Here is a 14,892-nt window from a genome sequence, read left to right as displayed (position 1 = left end):
ACAATAAATTAGAGCATGCTTAATCACCTTCAGTTACAGCTTCTGTATTGAAAGGAAGTTTTAGGTTTGTCTTTAGCTGGAGAGGAATTAACTTTGCCTGTAAAATTCTGCCCAAAGCTTGTAAATGAAATCTGAGAATAATGGTAAGGGATCTGTTTGTTTGGTTTAGATGAATTCAATATTCAGTAATTAATTGTTTACAGATTATATATTTTCCCCTAGTAGACAAGAATCTTCATATATAGCTACCCTTAAGGTTTCATCACTTTTTGATACAGTCAAAATGGTTACACTGAGTCTAAGCTTTGTTCTTGGCATATAAGAATGAAAATGCTCTTGTTCCTAAAGAAAAAAGTGAAAGCAAAAATTTCAGGGAGAGGGAGGGACTGGGTCCTACATACCTTTCAAAAGAATTACGTTTCTAGAGAAGAATTACCCACTATAACTAGCAAGCTCTTTCACTGTCAAACGTCTTTTATGTCCTAGCCTCGAGGAATAGTTTTTTATTCAAAACAAACAAATCCAAAACTTCTCTTGGCAAAGCAAACAGCCAGAAACCCGGGAGGCTCTCCTTTTGCACCTTTGTAACCAGAAGAAGGGAGAGAAAATGGTAGGAGAAACACAAAGCAGTATCCCTGCCTCTAAAAGCCTGCTGAATCATGTGATAGGCAGCCAGCTCTTCATTTTTATGTTTTGTCCTGTCACATTGGAATTCAGCAAGAACATCATATGGTACTAAAATCAATATTGCTGGTATATTTTCATCTCCCCCAAAGCAACATATTTTCCACAGTTTTATTTCAAATTTGACTGAATTATAGTTACTCGTGTAAGTTATCATCTTTCTAATAGCAGTGGACCTGGCAATGGTGCTGCAGGAGCTGTGGGATATTATGTACTCTTTTACTCTGTTAGCTGAGAAAATCCATTTAGACTTTTATGCTGAGTAGTGCAATACTAACGCATGGATTCATTTAAGCAGTACAAGGAAAAACCTTCAGTTTTCACTTTCACAGACATTAAACAGATTCTATTTCCTTCTAGGACTCACTGAGGATTCTGCCAGAAATGTGCAAAAGCAGAACTAATACCATTCACTAAAGCTGTCCTGACACTTGACATCAGGAGACTCCGTTTTCACTTAGTTACAATTTTGCCAAACTTTATTTATTTAGCCTGAACATTTTGATGCTGAATGTCACCTACAGGGTAATTTTTCTTCCCTTATAGACAGATGGTTTAGCTGGTTGTAACAACAAAGTTAGAGTAGGGAAAATACATTATTTTGCTAACATAAAAAATAAATTCTGGCAACTTTTGAAAAGCAACCAACACAATTTTCATCAAACTTTCAGTGCTGGGCAATGATCACGCTGCTACTGAAATTCACATTCTAAGTCCCTCTGCTTTCTAACTTCATCTTATCTGGGAAGCCTTCAGAAGACAAACCCCACAGGCTTCTCTCTGCTTAAAAGAAAACAGTGACCGCTTTGGCATACATTTAAGAGTAGTCTCAAGAGAACTGGAGAAAAAAGACCAAGAAAACAGGCCTTCACTGGGGTCCAAAGGAATAAGCTAAAATACCCTCCTGTTAGTTTTAGAATAATATAGAGGCTCCAGAGCAAATGTAAAGGAATGGTCTTGTAGTCAAAATGGCTCTAAACTGGCGTTGCAATAGGTTTTAATGTATAAAAAACTTTGCATAAACCAGAACTCAATAGACTGGTCACTCAAGTTATTCCAGTAATCTTTATGCATTAAAAAATACCCCTTTATTGCACTTTTCTGCAGGAATATTTTTTCTTTATTTCTTTTTTTTTTTAAATAGAATAAATGATTTCTCATTGAAAGAAGTCTTCTCTGTTTTCTCCATATCTTAAGCAAAATCAAACAAAATAATTCTGCAGGTATTCTTTATTTTTTCTTTCTATTATTATTGTACTTCCTTCACATGAACATTCAAATCTAATCAAGTTCAAGCCAGGAAAGAGAGCAGAAAGCAAGACTTCCTCTGGAGTCTTGTCAAAGGAAGGGAAGTCCCAACCACCCATCGTGAGACAGGGCTGGAAGGTGCCAGTTTGAGCCAGGTGGAAGTTGGAATGTCCCTGGGACATCACAAGATATATGAGAAAGTTTGGTCTGCCCAGTTACAGACTGTGGCCTGGAGAAAGCCCCAGTTGAGAACAACCATGGCACCGAGGCAGAGCTGGGGTAAATTGGGGTGGAGCTGAAAGGAAATCTCTGTAGGAAGACAGAACTTTCAGGTAAAGCAGTCTGCTTCTTAATACATCAACACAGGCTGTTTTCCCAGGCTAGCAAGATTCTCAGACATGCTTACTACTAAAAAGGACATTAGGTATTTGTATTTTAAACTCCTGGAGTCAGAATTTAATGAGAGATCAATTGTGCAGCTAGAAGCCAATATTTCAATTAATACTCAAAAGGATCTTTGATGTCATATCGCACCCACGTAATGGCCATTACACATGGCAGAAGTGTTAGATACACCTCTGTGAAACAAAGGGGGAAATTTCACTATTGTCGCCTCTTGCCTGGTACTGGATACACGTTATTCTGAAAATAGCATCCAGCTAACTGGCAGGACGTGCCAGCACAGCTGAATTAGTCAGAAAAGCTGCAGGGAGGTGGGAATTCTCCAAGTCTCTTTGCTTGCTCCAGGGCTTGTTCCACTGTGGCACAATTACAAATACACAACTGTAGAATCTGCTGTGCTGCTGGTTCTGAAAACAAGAATTCAGGGTCTATTTTCTTTATGAATTTCACTCAGCGCTCCAATTAATGCTGACAGGAACCATAGACATACTGAGCGAAGCACAGACTCGTTTTTCTTCTAAGTAAAAGAATTTCATTCAGACGGCCCATGCTTAAAGGTAGAATAAGTTCTTCAAGCATGCGAGTTTCAGACTTAGTACAGCTGTCTAATTCTTTGAAGTCACTGCTTTTCACTGTTTAGTGACAGTAATCAATTTATTATTGCATTATAGATAATTAATCTATAGATTGATAGACAAAATGTAAATCTCTATCAGAATAGTGACAGAAGGATGGATAATGACAGCCGAGAAGCCTACTATCTTGCCTGAGGTCCTGTCAGTTCTCACAAAGGTGACACTGTCAGGCCAATCAGTAATTCACGGCAAGAAACCCGAAGATCAGGAATCAAGCGATGGAAAAAGGGATTCAGCAGATGAGAACCACAAGGTTTGATTTAAGCTGGCCCTCTGAAACCTTTAATCACATATGCATAGTCTCTTTTTACATAAATTATTTTGCATATTCTTGACATAATTTTTGCATAAAATATAAAAAGAGTTTGTGCATTAAGATATGCCAGCTCCCAGATTTTTATTTAGCAAGGGGTCTTGGGGAACTGCTTAAGAGAGAGAAATGGAGAGCACACGTAAATAACTGCAATGACAAGAACATGTGCGTGGAAAGAACATGCTCATTAGATTATTAGACAATTTAAGAAATTATGGTTACTGATCATGGGTATTCTCACTACCTCTGTTGAAAGTCTGGTATGGTAACCTTACCAGCAGAAACCACTCACATATACTGTTCTTCACATTTCTAGAATTAAATCTTTTCTGATTCACCCTTAGGATTTTGCTCTCTGAGAAGCAGACCAGATTGACAATCTATTACACCTGGGCTCTAGAAGATCTTGAAGTCATGAGCATAGTTCCTGAAGCAAATGACACCTATAAAATGCAAAGGTTGTATGAAGGCAACATGCATCCAGAACGATCCAACAATTTTGGAGGCTATATATATATTCCTTTCTTCTCTTCACAGGCCATCCAGAAGAAAAAAGTGAAATACTTGAGTTACTGCTATGGCCAGGCAGTCTAATTGGACATGAGATCACACAATGCTTTACTGTACCTAACTAAGCTTCCACTGCCTGATTCCAGATAACAAAAGCACTGCTACAACAATTAAACCCCTAACTTGCCATAAGGTAATTCAAGTCAGCCTTTAGCATTGGGGCTAACAGTTTCTCTTTGAGAGGGTTTAACACCAGAACAAATACATATGTTGAGGAACTCATACTTTATGCCCATCAGTATCGAAATCATTAAACTTCATTGGCTAGAGCAGAGGATGGGGTACCTGACTAAAAATAATCTGGCTTCTTACATTCCCTCCAGATAAGAGTGTCTTATTAAATGAGACTAGAAAATTCAAATATCAGCTTTATACTTTGCCTTCATTTCCGATGTATTAATTTGTAGATACACTCACTTGAATGATTTCATTGCTTCAGTCTTAGTTGAATCAGTTTAGTCACTGCATTTTTCATCTTTGAGTAACTTAATTTATTTGTCCGCTGTTTTCAATAAAAACTATTAAAAGCATGGAAAACATTACATTTCCTATTTTATGATGGGCTATGAACATGTTGGCATAGGCAACCTCAGATAAGAAATCTCTAAGGCACTCAGCTTTGCTTGCAATCTAAAATTTATTTACATCTAAGGGAAGTTATGACCTGAATGCTACACAAACAGTCTGTGCCTTTGTAAAACAGACAATATAGACCCATGTGAGAAATAATGGGATGATTAAAATGGAGAAGAGACCACAGTATAAAAAACTGTAAGTTGATTTTCTAAAAATGGCTAAGAACCTGACAGTAGGCTGTTCTGAATGGGAAAATGCTGTGTGTGAAGATGATCACTACTGGTTCCTCAGCTTTGCATTTGGGACCATTTTTATTTAGTATTTTAATTAATAGTGTTGGTACGAAAAGTAGGAGAGCACTTACGGGAGTTCCTGACGACATAAAGGAGCCATAGTCAGCATATGCAGAGGCCAGGTTTTACATAGGAGTTTTATTTGTGGATGATCTTCTTTAAGACAATAATCAATATAGATGAAAATTTAATAATACAGAGCTACTAGTAATAAAGAGATTACTATAAGCCTTAGCCTTACCTGTAGCAAGTGACAGAGAAAAAAAATCCTTCTCTTTATTAGTAAATCTAAAGCTGATCCCAAGTCACCTGTGTAACGTGGTCATGAACATGGCAGTGCAATGCTAAGACTTAGAGAGAAAGGTCAAGAGGAGGTAGAGAAGTATCAATACCATTGGGTAAGTTACCTCCTTTAGAACTCTGGTAAAGAGTTTTTGTAAGTAATAATTTCCTGTACCAATACCAGTTTGAGAGACTACTACAAAAAAATGAGGAATTGAAAGCCTATCTTTTATAAGGAGAATAGAAAGGCTGGCTTGTCTAAACAAAAGCTAAGAAGAGAATTATTTGCTTTAAGTACTTTAGGAGAACAAATAAACAAGCAAGAAGGAAAGGAGAAAACAATGATCCAGGCTAAATAACATCTGCATCATGAATCAATGGACAGAAAATGGTTGTAGGAAAGTGAAAGCTGGAATAAGATTCTGTTACAGTCTTCCACGAGGAGTTTCAGGGACAACTTACATTTCTGAGACTAATCCATTTGCCAAAGGGATTTATGCTGATATGATTGCTTATGAGAGAAATGGCTTGGACTCTTGACCCAGGAGGTGCCTCTTCTCTTTATTTCCTTGGAGATTTAACAGAGAGTGGATTTCCTCGGGGCTAGCACAGTATCAGTGCATGTTATCAGACAGAAGATAATGTGCTACTTCAAATCTGATGACACGTGGCTGGAATTTTAATTATACACTGCAATTTTAGAAAGCTCTTAAACTCCTTCCAAAAGTCAGGCTGCAGTTTTTAAAATGGATTTGAGAAAGGTTTGTCAGAAGTGAAATATTTCAAAATAACTAACTACTCAGAATTCTTTAATTTCTATCATAAGATCACTTTAATACCAGTTAGTTGGTAAGTCCAGTGAAGGTTTTCTGGCATTTTGGCATTCCCTTAAGCATTAGTTAGCAAAGTTAAATTCTATCTCATTAAATTCACTCATAGTTTTATCCAAACACAGTATTGGTCATGGTGTCCTCCTAACAGAAGACACTGCGCTCATAAACATCAATTCACCTTGCAGGTGTTTGCATTTGAAGTAGGAATACATATTTCACTTGGCAAACCCTCTGGGGTTCTTCAGATAAAAGCTATATAAAATACGATCTGTCATATGATTAGTATATCTTGATATGGGGTGCAAAATGTGAGTTACGTGCCACTTGCATTGTCCCTGGTGCATCAAGTCATCTTTCTGCATTTCACTATCAAGGGAAAAAACATGTGGTTTCCTACTATGCATAGTTTACTTGTCCCAAGTTCAGAGCCTTCTAAGCATTAGAACAATAAAATTGTCTTTGTTTTTACTGAAACAGAGCAACAAACACACACACAAAAAAAACCCCCAAACACAAACTCCATTCAAATCTCAAGTTATGGAAACATAACACACAGGCATTTTTAGTCTGTTTTCCCATCAAAACAATGAACCATGAAAAAGGATTTTGCTTGAAACAGTACTCCTATCTCTTGTCTTTTCCTTTTGTTCCACCCACAACCCACTGGTGATTTGAGAAGTCATTCAGATTCTATAAATTCACAAAATAGGCAGGCAGAGGGGAAAACACTGATGCACATGCCTTCTTAGCAAAAGCAGAGTGAGTCCTGATAAACAGATAAACACCACATGGAAAACAAAAATTGTTTTGAACCTGCACCATATTAGATAGTGTGGTCACTCAAGTGAGATATGAATGCAGGAAGAGAACATTTTTATTAATACTAGTGCTTACAGAACTACTTCTCTGATGTCTCAGTATAAATCAGTTTTCCAGTAAAATATTTTATATAAATATATCCTCAGGCATTTGCAAAACCCCCTGCCCTGTTGCATATACAATGCAGCCACAATTTAATTCCTGCAGAAATAATTTAGTGATTTTACTCTACCAACGGGAGAGATGCTAATAAAAGTACCCAGCAGACTGGACCCAGGTGAGGACAGCTCCATGGGGGATGTGGAGGGTCATCACACCTGCCTCCCACTTTGAATGTCACAACTCACTTCTGGGATACACCTTTCTGCACAATTCATGCAAAAACAGTCAGGCACCTAAAAGCAGGTTTCACAACAGCTAATACGTAGAGCGATGCAATACTTAAGCCAACTGCCAGTAAAGACTAAAGAGTTTTTCTTAAATCAAATCCATCCCTGCTCGAACACACCCACTTACAAACATGCATTCCAAACCTGAGACATCTGGATTGCATTCCAAACCTGAGACATCTGGATTAAGGATTTATATGCACTGCGCAGTGGCCCACAATGCTAACAACTGAGCTCATGCTGGAACTGGAAACAGTTAGTTTTGTAAGTCAAAGGTTGCACAAATGCTAATTAGCTTTGATAGCGAAAAAGTGGTTATGCATTTTATCCAATAAAGGTGGCACCAAATATCAACAGCCCCGGGAACTGAAATGGAAACCTTGCATGAATGACTTCCCTATTACTCCATAAAACTTATTCTCCCTCTTATTCATTCTCTCCAGCCCTCTAGATCTTGATTCTGTTTTCCTAGCCACTGGCAAATTTCTAATCTCATGGCAAGAGCACTTCCCTGGCAAATGAGTGACAAAGGTTTGAAGTCCATGGAAGCCCATAAGAGAAAAAGAACCTAGATCTATCACTACTACATGGGGCACTCATCACCACTGCTCTCCCTTTCTGCTTTGATACTTCTTCATGCTGATCTTAATGGTGTCTGTGTGTGCATCCCACTAGGGTCAGATATCTCAGAGGCCACAAAAACACCTGGGTGTATTAATCCCAAAGGGAGACAAATAGGTACCAGGGCACTAGGCAATTATTTCATATTTCATGGAGTTCTCTCAGGAAGTGAGAGGTCAACATATAATTACAATACCCTTCCCCTACTCCTATTTGTCTTTTGTAAGCAGGGGTTTCTCAGGAATGCTGGTAAGTGACTGGTTTTTATACACATTTACATTCTGAATATGCCATGCAGGAAACCAAGGAATCGGTAAAAACTATATTCCAGAAGTTCTATAGCTTTCTTTTTCCATCTTCCAGAAATGAAATGGTAGTTTATAGAGGAAGCACTCTCTTGTGTTCATATTAACTTTCAGAAGTTATACTATATAATATTCCTGGATTACAGCTCAAAGAATACTCAATGTCATCTTCTAAACAATGGTGGAATTTGGGCAGATTTCTTTATCCAGATAACACATGGGAGATTCAGGTTTGCTTTAAAAAAGAAATAGAGGTACAAATTTACACATGCAGAATGCAAAGCCACATAAACATATGCCACAAGAAGTGCCCAAAGAACCCAACTTCACAATGAAATGGTAGCTCTGGAGGAAGGAACAAAACGTTTCTTTCTTTCTACCGGCCCCCAAGGAGCCATTGAAACTAATTCTGCCCTCGTGTGTGTGCAACCTCACCTTCCTCAGTGCAGCAAAGTAGAGTCCCAGGTTCAAGTTAAATGAGCTCAGAGAGAGGAAAGGGAAAAGCTGTTATTTCTAGTGGTCAGGACCCTAGTGCCCTTTGAGTATATCTCAGCTACTTAATTGATGGAGCTCCCATTTCTCCCTGAGCATGCACATACTTTCAACACACACTTACATGTTCTTTACAAAAATATTTTACAATGGAAATACAACTCTGAGTTGAATTTAGGCCTACAACAGCCAGGTAATTTTTCTTTTAGTAAAGCCCGTAAAAGCAGTTTTTAGACTCCCTGGAAATCTCCAGATAACAAACTGATAACTGCTCCGAGTCAGAAAATGTGGTCTCTTCTCTATCTCTGGAACACGCAGGCTAGAGACCTGGGGATTGAAAGTCACACCAAATTATTTCCTTCCTCCTCATAGAGCCCTTCCATCTACCCATTAATTTTACCAGTGAATAGTTGCTTTGTTGCTGGACTAACTTCCACAGAATACTTAAACTGGCCACTATATGAATCCTTTGCAGTGTGGTCTGAACAGGTTAAGCGCAAATACTATCTATAAGTTTACTATCAAATAAGGGATTTTCTTTCTTAAAACATTCTGTAAAAAACAGAATAAATGCAAGCAAGATGGGTTCTTGTTCCATTCAGCCATTTTTCTGATGTCTGTTCATATGCAGCTCTTCCAGTGGTGTTCACCAGAGGACACCCTATGTCAGGCTGGGCTTTAAAAAAAATGGATTTGCTTCTAGCGCTCTTTCAAGATAGGGGACCCCAGACTTCCAATCCCCACATTTCTTGTCTCAATTGCATTTCCTTTTTTAAATCATCCCACTGTCCTCTCTCAGTTAAATAAGAGTTGAGACCTATCAGTTCTAGCTGTAGAGTTCGCTCTACATTCATACACCATTTTTCATATATTTTGCCTTACTGTAGGAGACACAGAATATGTGGTACTTAATAGGGGTTTTTTTCTTGCCATATGGACTTTAGTTAATAACACAGAATTTGGACCATAAAATATATCAAAAAGCTTTCCCTCTCCTCTCTGATTTACAGGAATGGAACTGTCTGCCTGTATGTAGAAGAAACACAGATAAAAAAAAAAATCAAGTATGGTCAAACTTTCTTTTTTACTTTTTTTCTTTTTTTACTTAACTGGAAGATAGCTTATACTATTTTCCAGGAACTACTTGGGAGAAACTACCTTTCATCAGGAATCTCTATTTTAGATTTGTGAAATTACAATGAAACCAACATGAACAATGGAATTCTGAATACCCCAAGTCCTTATTTTCCCTAGCATAAGTAGAAAACCCCCCAAAACTAAAATCTTAAGGTTTCAAGAGAAAATTACACCAGAGGGGACCTCTTTAACCATGATCTTAATTTCTTATGGGAAAGAAAGGATAAGCAGATACTAACATCATCAGCTGATTTCAACAGGTAGTAGAATCCTTAACTTCAAAATAAAATGTTACCTACTGAAGTTAAAAATAATATCCAAAACCTGACTGTAAAAACTCCATATAGTGCACAGTGGGTAGGAAAAAGGGCTGTCTCTGGACACATGACTGAACTCTAACTTAAAGTGCAGTCTAATAGGGTTTTTAGTCCTTAGGATCCTTAGAGCCCTTCACAGCAGGGACAGGAAAACTGGCAGTTCTGCAGGATCCCAGTTCATCATAACCACGCAACAGCGGCTGCAGGAAACATCCCCGTCTAAAGGTAATATCCTCATTAAGCAAAGCTTCTGGAAAGGCTCATCAGCTAGTTAAGAACTGTGGCTGTGTCCAACTCTAGCATATTTTTCCAATAGTTTTCACTGAATATTGTCACTGCCACAACGCTACCTCTTTCTGTGCTGAATCAGCGCTTCCAGAACAGACTTGTGTTTGGTATCTAAAGCCATCTGGCAAAGGTCCTGGTCAGAGGTGCTGCTTTTTGAATGAATGCAAAAGGAATTTATGCAGAGAGGAAAGAAAAAAAGAATACAGGTCAGGAAAATAAAGATGAGAAGGCAGGAAAGAAAGCTGAAAGTGCCACCTGAATCACAAAATGGAAGGTTAGGAACAGTTTTCTAATCCTGGTCTGCACACCAAAACTTCCCCCGAGGCAAATCACTTAATTCTTCTAATTTCATTTTCCTCACTGGCGTACAACTTGCCTAATAGGAACTCTATACTGTTCCTTAAAGTACTTTGAAGCTACAAAATGCTTATTAATAAAGATGAGACCATGATATAATGAAGGACAGAAAAGAGCAAGAGAGGGGGAACTTAGAAGAATAATTAGAATAATGTGGAAGAGATTTTTCAAATGATTTGAGCTATGGTGCAGGAATAAGAGAAAAGCCAAATAAAAGAGATTCAGAAAAAATCCTTCCAGCCAAAACTGTCTACAAGAAATGACCACAAAGAGGTTTGTAGGCAACCTACTTGTGACCTTTTGGTCTTTATTACTCATGATAAAGGGTTGCTTTCCTAATCCTAATTCATTTTCAAGAACAGCAGATTAACATAAAGGGATCACTATCAAGCTGAGTCTTCCAGACAATAATCTCTGCTAGCTCTAAATAATCACTGAAAGAGGGGCATAAAAGGAACCATAATCATTTCCTTTTAATGCTGTTGATGGGGAATATGCAGAAAGCTAACACAGAAAGGTGCTAGAATGCTGTATTTTCATAACAATTGGGTTTTTATCCTAAAATAAACCCAGTTAAATAAAAAAGTAATCTTATTTATTTCACCCTACAATGTTATCCACATATAGAATTATTCAAGATAAGGGGAAAATTATTGGTTGTCTATCTAGCAAGTTAAATCAGATTAAAATACTGTATGAATTTTAAGCAGAACTGTTCCTACACACACTTATTTCAGGAGAATTTAATTCACTTAGAGAGAATTAAGCTAAAAGAACAAGACTTACTGAATTCTCAGCAACAGCGTCCCCGAATTAACCTATGCTGTGTTTTACGACTACTTTTCAAATTTGCTTAGGTCTTAGAAGTCACCTTCTTCTGCTGAGCACTGAATGCACAACGCTCACCTGCTGTGGCTGCTTATACAACTTAACTCAGTTCCTGCCAAACCCAAATAGGTATGGCACATATTCAAGTCCCCAAATTCAAATATGTGTATATACATATGCAGACATACATACACACAGTTTCCTCTATTTTACTGAGAAAGATACAACACAATCTATAATCCACACTCCTAAATTCTTGGAGATATTAATTTAAATCATAAAACAAAAAGGAAAACTTAGCAAATATTTTACCTTACATCAGAGGAAGTTAAGGAGAGATGTTAAGAGGAACGGTATTGCCCATGTTACACAGAGAAACACCTGAAATCTGTGAAAAACAACACAAAAATATACTAGCCATTATCCAAATCTATGCACCTGTTGACAACAGACATCATATCTCTCAGTCCAACATAAAGATCTCCCGCATCACATTTGCACAAATCTCATTAGCTGCCCCTCATGACTGCCTGGCTTTTTAAATTTTGTTTTCTTTTTAAAGGAATAGTGTTAGTTTTAGAGAATTTAGACAATTTGGGATGTGATCTTTCTGTTGCTCACAACATAATTCTCTTTCATCAGTGCAAGTTTTCTTTCCTGTGAGTAGGAATACAATCTACCAGACTGTGAAGCAACTCTCCATTTGATTCACTGGTTAAACAAGCTTGAGAAAGAGGAACTGGTAATATCTTCCATTTCTAGGTGATGCTGTAAGATCACTGCTCAGTGTTTTAAGTATGCAGATAAATCATGTCTCTCTGACACAGAGGGAAAGGAGTGAACCAAGCAGTGAGGAGCCTTCCAACTTCACATGTGTACAAGAAAAACTCAGCAAATCTTGTTTGCTCCTTCAGATTTATTAGATGTTATTTAGAAGATATGTGTACTACCACTGTCTGTCCTATGATGTTTTATACTCGGCTGATCATCCCTGCATTGCCTGTAACACAGAATTCCAGTCTATTAGCAGGCCAGGGAAGAAAATCCATTTTAATCAGATAAAACAACAGAGGCATGACAGACTCATGTATTTTCAAGTGTGGCATAAGAACTAACTTTAAAATATTACTTCCATCAGTAATTTTACCTCCAAATCAAATGGAATCTAAAGCCAAAATAAAATGAAACACACAATAAATAAAATTACCAAAAAGTAATTTTGAGCTTGAATACAACTGTACTCTAAAAATCAATGCATTATGTATGAATTGACAGCAAGTGACTGACATACAACATAGGAGTTTGTCTTTGCCAATGACAACAAATTGCTATCACAATCACCGCCACTGACAGCATGCCTGGTGCTTCCCCTCAATGCTTTCTGTGAGTGTCGTCATCCCCCCCCCATCTCCCTCCACCTCCTACAAGCGTGTTTCCAATCCATTAGCTAGGGAATACATATATACACTCTCTTCCTGGTAATGACAGTCTGCTGCTACACATGCCACACACAACAACAGGATTTGCTGCGTTAGAAGTGGTGCGTGCCTCCCTGCCAGAAACTGTTCTGCACAACGTTCCATTGATGATCCCTGAAACGTCTGCTGTGTTGTCATGCTCCCAAGGTCAATGTTCATAACGCAGCACTGACTTTTTTTTTTCCCCCTGATGCACACCATGGAAATGCATTACATAAGTATTATTCCCTGAACGAAAGTCACTGTGGTACTTTATCCAAACAACCAGCTAGCCAGTCAGTTAAGGATTAATTCAAATCCCCCCACACTTTTTTTTTTCCTTCTAACATCTGAAGATGGTACCTTGTCCTACTTTTGCAATCTCTTTCTTTTAGGAGTGATTTATGGTAGCAATTTTCTTCCATCTGCATATCCATGAAACTTTGGGACCCTGCAGCAGAGCATAAGCTTATTCTAAAAAAAAGAAGGCTTCACAAAAAAAAAATAAACCATATAAGAACTTAAACCATATAAGAACACCCATGGTGAGCTATGAGTACATTACACAAAGCACAATAGGGACCCTATGGGACACAGCAGCCCTAAAGTATTCTAGGCACATTTTTATCCGTAGCAAGCAGATAAAAGATGACTCTTAGTTTTTAAATCTCCAAAGGATGAAAAGAAATTCATCTTGGATTAGGGTAAATACCATGCATGAAAAGAGACAGACAACAGATTTCTCTATGGGAGTAATTTTTCTCATGGATTTACTCTGATTTTTCTCTGGGTTCCAAATTAATGATTCATGACTGCTTTAAACATTTCCACTATTAACTTACTGGATCAGTAACAAGGAATTTATAACTTCCTTTTGGGAAAGCAGAGAAAAAGATGACCCACCAGCTTCTACATGGAGGCTTTATGGGGTTTATGATTTGTTTTGGTTTTTTGGGCATGTCCTATGGGTAAAGTATAAATATTATCCAGACAAATTTTTAAACAACATACCAAATATCTAGGTACTGATAACGAAGTGAACATAAAAGTACTAATCTAAAAGTTATTAATACCACTTACTTTTTTAATGGAATTGGACTGCAAACTCCATGTACAGGTTTGCCTATGAATAAGGGAAAAAAATTATTTAGAATATAAATGCACTCTCTGTAGTGCAAAATGAAAGTGACCCTAACCTACTACTCCTATAGCTGTCACCCCACTATAAGGCAATTTTAAATGCCATTGTAGAGAGCTCATGATACAGGTCTTGCATCAGTGATGTGGCGCCTACAGATGCCAAGGCTGGATGTGAAGTTCAGGTACATTTTATACCAGGAATGAGTTTTTAAGTGTATTATGAGAATCTCATATAGGGTTGATGCAGACAGAAGCAAGCTGTTTACAATAGCTCTGTTTACAGCTAAGCAAAGGACTTCCCACTGAAGCTGTCAAGATCGCTTCTTTCGCGAGTACTAAATTCACATGGAATAAATTCATTTTGTATTTATTTTTAATACAGGAAAAATATTCCTGGACTTCCACATTACAGGGAACTGATGAAACCTTTCAGAGGGATGTGTATCTGTTAGCATGGCATGCATAGGCCAATTATTTAAAAAACTCCAGGAGTAAACACTGTTAATAAAGTTCCCTAATCTCAGAAAGTTCATCAGCATAGTTTTAAGTTCATGATTAGACATGGCAGAGGTTAATTGACCATGAAAGGAATGCAAAGTCTGGAAGAAAGTTTGTTTGTTTGTGATGTGTTGTGTATGGTTATTAGCTAATGAAGAGTACAAAATTCAACTATTTGCAGAGAAGCTGCAGTACAAAGAGTTTGAGAACAGCGATGACCTTGGAAAAAATGTGTTGGCCAGTCTATTTTAGTGCTAAGAAATGATGATTTTACCTTTTGCCATCTCCATGCAGAACTCTCACTGAAATTCCAAGGGAAGGCAAACTCCTGCAAATATCACAGTTGTGATTCCACTGCACGTCTTTCCTCTCTTTTTTTTGAACCTGGACCTAAACATGCATCTTGGT

General features: G+C 37.7%; 1 long non-coding RNA gene across 1 annotated transcript in view; it reads right to left on the bottom strand.

Moving 5' to 3' along the window:
* Positions 1-13,293, bottom strand: part of LOC129211406 (uncharacterized) — a 34,116-nt gene extending 20,823 nt beyond the window's left edge. The window contains exons 1-2 of the long non-coding RNA XR_008578840.1: positions 13,210-13,293; positions 11,702-11,777 (exon numbers count right to left, since the gene is read on the bottom strand). This is a non-coding gene — a long non-coding RNA (uncharacterized LOC129211406). The remainder of the gene's footprint in view (positions 1-11,701; positions 11,778-13,209) is intronic.
* Between the last annotated feature and the right edge of the window lie 1,599 nt (positions 13,294-14,892).

The sequence above is a fragment of the Grus americana genome, chromosome 11 (assembly GCF_028858705.1).
Source record: "Grus americana isolate bGruAme1 chromosome 11, bGruAme1.mat, whole genome shotgun sequence".
NCBI classification, from domain to species: Eukaryota; Metazoa; Chordata; class Aves; order Gruiformes; family Gruidae; genus Grus; species Grus americana.
The sequence above is the reverse complement of the archived record's forward strand: the minus strand, read 5'-3'. Positions and strand labels throughout refer to the sequence as shown.